General features: G+C 50.4%; 1 long non-coding RNA gene and 1 pseudogene across 2 annotated transcripts; one reads left to right on the top strand and one right to left on the bottom strand.

Moving 5' to 3' along the window:
* Positions 1-2,357: 2,357 nt before the first annotated feature.
* Positions 2,358-6,864, bottom strand: LOC117085021 (annotated as a pseudogene). The gene is made up of 6 exons (XR_004437762.1): positions 6,760-6,864; positions 6,396-6,425; positions 5,742-5,935; positions 5,347-5,466; positions 4,517-4,594; positions 2,358-4,046 (listed from the first exon to the last, which is right to left on the bottom strand). The product of XR_004437762.1 is annotated as a pulmonary surfactant-associated protein A-like (transcript).
* Positions 6,865-9,136: 2,272 nt separating this feature from the next.
* On the top strand, positions 9,137-9,735 carry LOC117085027. The gene is made up of 2 exons (XR_004437767.1): positions 9,137-9,283; positions 9,479-9,735. It is a non-coding gene; the product is annotated as an uncharacterized LOC117085027 (long non-coding RNA).
* Positions 9,736-9,968: the final 233 nt, after the last annotated feature.

Raw genomic sequence — 9,968 nt, 5'->3', positions numbered from 1 at the left:
CAGAAAATTGAAACTGGACCCCTTCCTTATGCCACATACAAAAATCAACTCAAGGTGGATTAAAGGACTTAAATGTAAAACCCAAAACTATAAAAACTCTAGAAGAAAACCTAGGTAAAACCATTCAAGACATAGGCACGGGGAAAGATTTCATGATGAACGTGCCAAAAGCAATTGTGATAAAAGCAAAACCTGACAAATAGGATCTAATTCAACTAAAGAGCACAGCAAAAGAAACTATCAACAGAGTAACAGACAACTACAGAATGAGAGAAAATTTTTGCAAGCTATACATCTGGCAAAGGTCTAGTATCCAGCATCTACAAGGAACTAAAACAAATTTACAAGGAAAGAAACACATTAGAAAGTGGGCAAATGACATGAACAGCCACTCCTCAAAAGAAGACATACATGTGTCCAACAATCATATAAAAAAAGCTCAACATCACTGATCATTGGAGAAATGCAAATCAAAACCACAATGAACTACCATCTCATACCAGTCAGAATAGCTATTATTAAAAAGTAAAAAAATAACAGGTGTTGGTGAGATTGAAGAGAAAAGGGAATGCTTATACACTGTTGGGTAAAGTGTAAATTAGTTGAACCATTGTGAAAAATAGTGTGGCAATTCCTTAAAAAGCTAGAAATAGAACTACCATATGACCCTGCAATCTCATAACTGAGTATATACCCAAAGGAATATAAATCATTCTACCATAAAGACACATGCATGCAAATGTTCATTGCGGCACTGCTCACAATAGCAAAGCCATGGAATCAACCTAAATGCCCATCAATGACAGATGGGATAAAGAATATGTGGTACATATGCATCATGGAATACCATGCAGCTGTAAAAAGGAACAAGATGATGTCCTTTTGCAGGGACACGGGTGGAGCTGGAAGCCATTATCCTCAGCAAATTAACACAGGAACAGAAAACTAAATACTTCATGTTCTCACTTAAAAGTGGGAGCTGAATGATGAGAACACATGGACACATGGGGGAGAACAACACACACTGGGGCCTGTTGGAGGTGGGGAGTGGGAGGAGGGAGAGTCTCAGAAAGAACAGCTAGCAGATGCTGGGCTAGGTGATGAGATGATCTGTGCAGGTAATCACCATGGCACACACTTAACGGTGTAACAAACCTGCACATCCTGCATATGTACCCCTGAACTTAAAATAAAAGTTGGAAATTAAAAAAAAAGAAATGAGAAGATACCAATTTTCAGAGGCCTAAAGTATTTATCTATAAAATTGGGAATACAGACTGTCCTGGATTTGCAATTGCTCGACTTAAAATTTTTCCACTTTACAATGACTTCAAAGCAATGCAAATCCAGTAGAAGCTATACATCAAGTACACATATAACTGAATTATTCATTCAGTTTCAGTCCAGCATTCCATAAATTTCATGAGACAGTCAACACCTCATTATAAAATAGACCTTGTGTTAGATGATTTTGCCCAACAGCATGCTAAAATAAGTTTTCTGGGCATGTTTTAGTTACTCCAGGCTCAGCTATGATGTTTGGTAGGTTAGGTGTATTAAATGCATTTTCCACTTAATGTATTTTTATCCTGCAATGTGTTTATTGGGATGTCACCCCGTCATAAGTCGTGCTACATCTGTACATGCTTCTACTTGTTTTTTTTTCTTAATTTTGAAGAAGGCTCAACAATTTGTGTGCTGGGTCCTAGGCACAAGTGGAATGGTGACCAGAATAAAAATTATCACTCATGAAAGACTGACAAATTGTTCCCCTCATTTTCATTGGTTTTCTGAGTGTTGATCCAGAGCTTCCTTCCACCAAAGAACAGCAATACATGCACTGAGGAAGAGTGTTCACAGGTGTTACAGGGGGAGAAGAGAGAGGTGGGACACATATGTAGCTGCCTCCTCAAGCAATTGGAGACATTGTCGCATTCCTGTGTAGCCCTGGGTCATGGGACAGTGGTCCCATTCCATGCAGACCTGAGACTAGGGTGGCTCAGTGAGGCCTGGGACTGAGCCCTGAGTGCCACCATCACTGCTGAGCTGCAGAAATCATTCAGGTGGCTGAGTAGGGGACAGAAGACATGGTGTCCCCACCCACAAATGGACCACGTGGATTCATGATGCCCATATGTTCTTCTGAATGGTGTCTATAGCTCCCCATCCCCCTGCAGCATCACAGGGAGGAGAGCAGGTTGCCGCTCCCACCAAACAAAGCACATCCTGAGATTGAATTTTCCAATCTTGAGGAAAGTGGGAGCTCAGAGCCAGAGTTCATTTGACTTACAAAAATACAGGAATATAATGTTTCTTGGAACCAAAGATATGGAAACTCATGTGAACACATTCACGACTTATTATGCTTAAATCATCTTTATTCAGCTCAGGAGTGGGGTGACTGGAAGCATAAGCTTCAGGTACAGGAAGATGGGTTTGGATCCAGCCTCTGCCACTTGCTCTCTGGAATGACACTCAAAACATTTAACTCCTCCAAGCTTCAGTGTCCTTATAAAAAATGGGGAAACAATACTGGTCCCGTGACATTGTGTGAAGATTCAATAGGACATAATAAGCTGTATTAGAAGTGCTTGTCAAGGTGCTTGGCAAATGATAGGTGCTCGGTCAATAGCCTCTCTGTGTAGTAACAGTTCTGGTAGTAATTTTGGTAGCCGGGGGGACGGTAATAACTGTGATGGCAACAAGATTCTTATTCCCATTTCACAGATGAAGACATAGGCTCAGGGAAAGAAAAATCTTCAACTGTCACTGGGTACCTAGCCCACGCCACGACACATCCTAAGACCCGGCATATGATAATTTTAATGAAATATCTGGGTGAATGGATTAATGAAAGGAGAAAGCAGAGCCAGGGGTGTGGGGGGTGGGGTGAATGCCCACTGAAGTCTGAAGTTGGGTGCAGATTTGTTCATCAGTTGAAAGCTAATCTGGTCACATCTGGAGGTGGCTCTAGGTCACACTAGAGGTCTAGACAGGATGTCTTCAGGTCAGGGGGCTGAGTTGCCCTCCAAAGACTCAAAGGAGTGAATCGTACACATCATTCATGGGGTTGGCCTGGCCACCACCCTTCTGGAACACCACCTGGCCTTCTGACCTCATGGAGAGCCTGACCAGGCCTGCCCTGGAGACCTCCGAGTGCCAGAGAATCTCCACTGCGGCCTTGGCTCTGCACAGTCAGGGCTTCCCTGAAGTCTGCCTCTCTCTGTCATTATGCTTGGCCAGGACTGCACATCCTGATGGCACTGGGCAGGCAGTGGGCTGCAGAGGGAGAGCAGAGGGGACCAGGAGGCAGGCACTCTGTGTGACTTCAGAGGGTCCATCTACTCCAAGACCTCACTGCTGCTATCTGTAAGCGGAAGAACTGGACCAGATGGGGAATAAGGAGGGCTCCATCTCATGCCGAAGGCCAAGGCTAGGAATGGCTGCCTGGGGTGCAGTGCTGGGAGGGTTTGCAAGGGAAGTGTCAAGGCTGGCCAGGGAAGAGTCAGGGCCCATTAGCGGAATGAGTGGCTAAGGATGCCTTCAGCCCTAATAGCCACAAGTGAATTCTACTGAAAGGAAGTTCCAGCATCTCATAGACCAAGTGGAGCCTCAGGATGGAGGCTGAAGGCCAGACAGGATCCTCCCTGTCCCGTGGCATAAATGCTCTTAGAACTCACAGATTGTTAGTCGGTTGTACAGGCAGTTCCTGTCATTCCACCGCCCGTCTGTGTACATCTCCACACACTGCTCTGTTCCCCGACCCGCGGGCTCCCCTGGGTACCAGTTGGTGTAGTTTACAGGGGTCCCGTCTGAGTAGCGGAAGTCTCCAGGACTTGGACCTTCAATCAGGCCCACATAAGCATACGTGTTGTACTTCTTCACGAAGCTTGCAACAGCCTCATTTTCCTCTGGACTTCTCGGGACAGCTATGCGGCCGCCTGCACTGGCACATGCCTCCTGAATGGCATCAAAAGTGGCAGACTGCCCATTGGTGGAGAAGACCTTCTCTCCTACTGCCAGTATGGACCCCTGTAGACTGAGAGCTGGAGGCAGAGGAGTCTGGGTCAGGCCACTAACTGCTTTGTCTCTAAGCCACCTCCCTCACTTGGGCTTTCTGCTACTGGGCTCTCCCCAGCCTTCCATCTCTGCCTCTCTCCGTGTCTTCTCTTCCTCTTCCAATTGCAGTTTTCTAAATTCTCTTCTAGGCTTTCATCCATTTATTCACTCATCTATTTAACAATTACTTATTGCCAGAAATGGTGCCATTTCCTGGGATTCAGTGGAAAGCAAGACAGGCGGAGAACTTGCTTTCCTATGAAATGGGGAGTGAATTGTGTCGGGTTCTGTCTCCTCTGGGCCATTCAAAGACATCAGAAAAGCAAGCATCATTCCTTTCCCCAAGACCTGACATGTGCGTGCCTGCTTGTCATCTCTATGTTCTAGAAGCTGCTGCTGAGAATGAGGGGAATTTGTGGGAAACTCCCACCCTGTGAGGCCCAGGGGGTCCCCTTACCTCCCCTTGTCTGCAGGATTTGATGTTTGAAGTCGTGGAGTGTGGCTTGGAGCTCCTCATCTAGATGAGCTGGAAGCCCTGTGGAGAGCGCCCCACACAGAAGGAGGGGCAGGCCAGTGAAGACCCCCACTTGCTGCCACGCAGGCATTTTGCCATCTGCAGTCCTGGAATTCTGCCCTTTCATTGCTGCGAGGCATCGCGCAGGCCCCAGGCTCAGAGGGTCCACAAGACTCCAGTGTGTCTCCACACCCACGGTCCCCTATTCTTTAGCGAAGCCTTGCCCCTGCTGAGACCCCCACCCCTTGTCCTCTTTCCTGCTCTGTCCCTCGAGTGGCTCTGTCTGCCCGCCTCTGTGGGGCAAGTCCCTCTCCCGCACCCTCCACCAAGGGCAAGCATGATGCTCTCTGCACTGCCTTGATGGCCTTGCTTACCGCTCTGAGCTTCAAATTCCCGTGTGCCTGTGGGCTCCTGATCACACCATCTGCCTGGATGTCTGGTCCGCATTCACCCTTCAGACTGCCCCCAGCGCTGCGTCCCAGGACGCACCTCCCCCGCCTCCCAGCGCCGTACCTCATCCCACATCTGACTCCGTGTCTCCCCATCGGCGGTCATGAGGCATGGAGGACTTCCTACACCTGCCCTTCCCTGAATTGTGACCACACTCCCCAGACACTTGGCTTTCTCCCTCAAGTTCACATTCTCTTACTTAGGTTGAGCCAAATGCCCTTGGGGAACCTGCAGGGTTTCTCTGATCCCCATCAGCCCTGTGTAACGGACTTCAGGGTTGCTGTGCCCGTGTTCCCACTGCCCACCTGCCCCACCCTGCTCACCTGGAGGGCCCCTCTCCCCAGGCTTCCCCTTTTCTCCACGCTGTCCAGGGATACCAGGGGCTCCAGGCAGCCCATCATTCCCAGGAGGACATGGCATATCTCCAGGCGGACCCATGGGGCCTGCAGAGAAAAGAGACATGGATGTGTGGGATCCGTCACCCACAACTGGTTGGAGCTAGTGAGACTCGACCCTCATTATCACTGGGGCTGTCCCAGTTATCACTCCGTGGGCACTATGAGGACAGACTCTCCAGGATGCGCCATCCTAAGGGCCCCAGGAGCCCACCAGGTCCCACCCAGCTCACTATGGCCCACAGCCTAGGGGCCTAGACAGACGGGCCTTCTGGAAAGGGGTCTGTGTCCCTCAGCAGAGGGTGGGGTCTCCAGCACAGTACCTGGAGGGCCAGGGTCTCCTTTGACACCATCTCTCCATCCCTGCCTGGCAGGCCATGGGATCCAGGAGTGCCAGGGATACCAGGGCTTCCAACACAAACGTCCTTCACTTCACACGCAGCGCCAGAGGCTGCCATCAAGGTGAGAGTGAGGGCCAGAGGGCACAGCCACATGGCTCCGGCTCCAGCTGCTGCTCCTGCAGGAGAAATGCCCGTGAGCCCATCTGCCACCTCTGCCAACATCTCCCTCACTGTGCTCTGTCAGGACTCAGGAAGCTGAGCAGAGCCCGAGAGGCAGGGCAGGCGAGACCAGAGTGCTGGGAAGACCCGAAGCACCCAGGAAAATTCCCAGCATCATCTGGCACCTGGCGTGGTCTCCCGCTTCAGGCCTCCGGCTGGAGGTTGTGGGGTGTCCAGGCTGCTGAGGAGGAGGAAGAGTAAGGAGCTCTGGGGAGCCCGGGGACCTGGGGTCCATTGCAGTCTCCTCTCTGTCAGTGCCTCACTGTTACCCTGAAAAACTGGCTTCACCTCTCTGACTTCAGCCGAATCTTCCATGCTCTGCAGAAAACCTGCCCTGTCCCTCCCAGTCTATTAGGAGCAAGGATGAGGTCACTCACTCACTGACTCACTCCATCTGTCCCTCATATGCTCAGTTACCTTCTTTTCAGGCTCTAAGAAATCAGCAACCTGAGAATGAAAAGAGATGAATGGGGCCTGCAGCCTGGCCCCCTTCGAGGTGGTCATGATGGAGTCTCCTTTCTTTTTGGGGTCTGTTCTCTCACGGCCCTTCCTGTAGACCCTGCTGAACCCTGTAGGGATGGATCTGGCCAAAGAAGATAACAAACATGAGGATCTTTGCAGGTCACCTATGCTGACTGTGCTGTGAAACACCTCCCGGTGGGGGATGGGGAGTCACTCTTCTTCCCAGCCTGGGCCTTGGTCAGGCCTGTGGCTGCTGGCTGGTCCTTTCTGCCTGTGATCCTCAAGCTGGAGAACACCCAGGGGATGGGGCTAAACTCACCCACACACAGAGCCTCCAGCTGCCTGGGTCTCTGCCTCCAAGTTGGAAGGCAAGGTAGACAGCAGTGTTTATAGGTGTCGGGGCTGCCAGGCTTCCTCCCACCCCTGAGAGCCCTACCACAAAACCTGTGCTCCAGGCAGGAAATGGGCGTGGTGTTTACACAGCACATTTCCCCAAGAGCACTCAGGCTGGAGGACCTCTAAGGACCCTTGAGGGGAGCACAGAACCTGCCAAAGAGGATCTCCAGGTCTGTAAGAAGAGAAATCCGCCCGTGGCTGAGGTCACCCACCCTGTCTCTAGCAAGCTCCTTAGCAGTGAAAGCCGAGAGCCCTTACACAGGCACTAAGGAAGCCCCATTGGGTTCCTGGTTTAGATTCAGACAATGAAGAAGTCACTGTTCCAGCTGAGCATGGTCAGGTTGATCCAGGCCAACCTGTCTGCCCTGTGACTTGGCTCAGCCCGAGCCCCAAGCTCCCCTAGCCCATGTCCCTGGAGCTTGTAGCTGGATTGGTGGGCACATGGGCACAATGACAGGCAAACATGCTTCAAGTTCTGCTTCCCTCTGCTCTGGCAGGTTCAGCTAGAGGAATCAGGGCAGCACCTGGAAAGTCATGGCAGATCTGCAGTTTCCGTCTTTCCGTCTTTGGCAGAACTATCTTTGGGTGATGTCTGGCAACCTGCAATGGTGATTATGCTAAGTGTCCCAGTGATATATGAAGTCCTAGTCCTGGTTCAAGCATCTGGATTAGGAGGGAATCTCCAACTGTGGAAGTGGTGACAATGGGAACCAAGACAGGAAAACCTCCCCTGGTTTATTTGGAATTGGTTTGATGAATCTCAAACCCATGAGGAGTCTGGAGCTCTTCCGGGCAGCAGGAGATCAGCCAATGGACTCCACTCCTGGGAGCAGGAAACCAGCCAGTGCCAATCTGCAGCATGGACTCTTTCTGCTACCCCAGTGCTGCCTGCTACAAGGTGAGATGAGTGCTGGGCCAGGTGTGAGATGGGGGAGCCAGGTCAGAGCAGGGCAGGGGCAGATGGGGAGCAGCTCCAGCAACTTGGCTGTGGGGAGGCAGGCCTGTTTTGCAGGTGATGAGCAGGAACAGAGGCCAACTCGGATGTGCAGGGCCTTGTGGTTGGCAGGGCAGGGCGTGGCTTTAGGGAAAAGGCACACCTGAGTTTTGACCCAGAGCTGTCACTTATTACCCATGTGGACTCGGTCAGGTTATGTAACATTTTGAGGCTCAGTTTCTTTTTGTTTTTATTATCTTGAAACATCAAATTTACAGAAGAATTGCAGGCATGGTACAAATATTTTTTCCTGAACCTATGAGAGTAGGTTGTCAACATGAAACCCTAACACCCCCATACTTTAATGTGTTTCTCACGCAAAGACATTTTCACATTATAACCATAATCAAGAAATTAACACTGATACAATAACTTCACGTAGCCTTCAGGCCCTATGCAAAATGTACCCAACGCCCCAATAGTGTCCTTTATAGCAAAGGATCCATTTGTGAGCCATGTGTCGTATTCCTTTTTCATGCTTCTCCAGTGTCCTGAAACCCACAAAGTCCCTCTGCCTTCCCTTCACCTTCATGACCTGAACACAGTGTGAAGATCACAGGAGACTGACTGTATAGAATGCCTCTCACTTTTTTTTTTTTTTTTAATTGGTTTGTTGCTGTTCTTTTTTTTTCGATGTATTGGCTCACAATTAGATTCAGGTTCTGTAACTTTGGCAGAAATACCATAGACACCCCGCTGCGCTCCTCCCATTCTACCGGGCAGCATGGGACTTTAGTTTGCCCCAAGACTGATGATGTTTGTGTTGATCATTGAATTAAGGTGGTGGGTGTCACGCTTCGCCACCATAAATACATTCTTTTTCTGGTTTCAATCAGTGACTATGTTGTGAGGACACACTTTGGGACTATTGTAAAGATCCCATTCCTCATCACACTGTCTCTGTTGCCCATTGATTGCTTTGTAACAATGTGGACTCATGCATGAGGCCTACCACCGGCCGTCAGGGAGTGCCAAGCACTCACCTGTGGGCTGCAGGGGGCACTATGCGTGTTTGATGTTGAAACAGCTACAGTTTACCAGCACATGGCACCAGTGAATCTAAAGAATGTCGTTAAGAAGATGGTTCTCCTCCCAACCCAAATGTGTCACTCTTAGCTCTAAGAATTGATGTAGTTCCTGCTGAGTTCCGAGTGCCCACGCCAGGCCATTCAGCTGTGTCCGTAGCCTCCTCCCCCTGCTTAGGCTCCACTGCCCCCACCGGTCCGCTCTCCTTCAGTATCTTTCTCACTCTCCTCGGGGCCTCACCCTCCACGTTGGGTTTCCTCCCTCTGCAGGGACATCCTCTTCACACAGCCAGTCCTTGGGCGCCCATGCCAAGCCACCTCAGAGTCCACAGTCGCATTGCACTTGGAGTCCCACTGCGTGTGGCAGGACTCCCGCCTCAACCAGTATGACTGAAACCAGGAAGATGATGCTTTCCCACGTGGGCAAGGTAAGACTGAAGGTGATATGGACAGGAGACAGGGAAACACTGGGTAGAAGTGTAGTTCCCAGCAAAGGCCCCACCCTCAAGCCTGAAGACCCATGGTCCTAAATGGGAACAGACATTTCTGTTTTTGTGAGCAAAAAGTTGCCTTTTGGCCCCCCACACTCCCTGTCCTGCACTCATATAAACCCTGAACCCCAGGCACCAGAAGCAGACCAGCAGACCAGCAGACAAGCAGACGTACAGCGAAATGATGTGGCAGAGAGAGAGAGAAAAAAAAGGAGGGACAGCTGAACACTGAGGAGAGTTTGACTGGGGCGATTGGAGAAGAGTCCAGCTACTGGGAGGCCCAACTCCAGGGAAAGATCACCTTCCACTCCATTCCTCCTTCCAGTTCCCTATCCATCTCCCTGAGAGCCACCTTCACCACTCAATAAAACCTTGCACTCATCTTCTGAGCCCGTGTGTGATCTGATTCTTCTGGGATGCTGGGGGTGAGAGCTCAGGTTACAGAAAGCTGTCACACTGGCCCCCTACCTTTGTGATACAGCAGAGGGTCCACTGAGCTGATTAACACTCAAGATGTCTGTGGACGGGAAAGCTGAAAGAGCTTGTAACACGGGGATTGCAGGCACCCACCCCTAGATACTACCACAGGGCCGAAGCCCAAAGCACTCACCCTGGCCTCTGT

The sequence above is a fragment of the Trachypithecus francoisi genome, unplaced genomic scaffold (genome assembly GCF_009764315.1).
Source record: "Trachypithecus francoisi isolate TF-2019V2 unplaced genomic scaffold, Tfra_2.0 Contig00519, whole genome shotgun sequence".
In the NCBI taxonomy this organism is placed as follows: domain Eukaryota; kingdom Metazoa; phylum Chordata; class Mammalia; order Primates; family Cercopithecidae; genus Trachypithecus; species Trachypithecus francoisi.
Note: the sequence above shows the minus strand (reverse complement) of the source record. Positions and strands in the feature narration are given on the sequence as shown.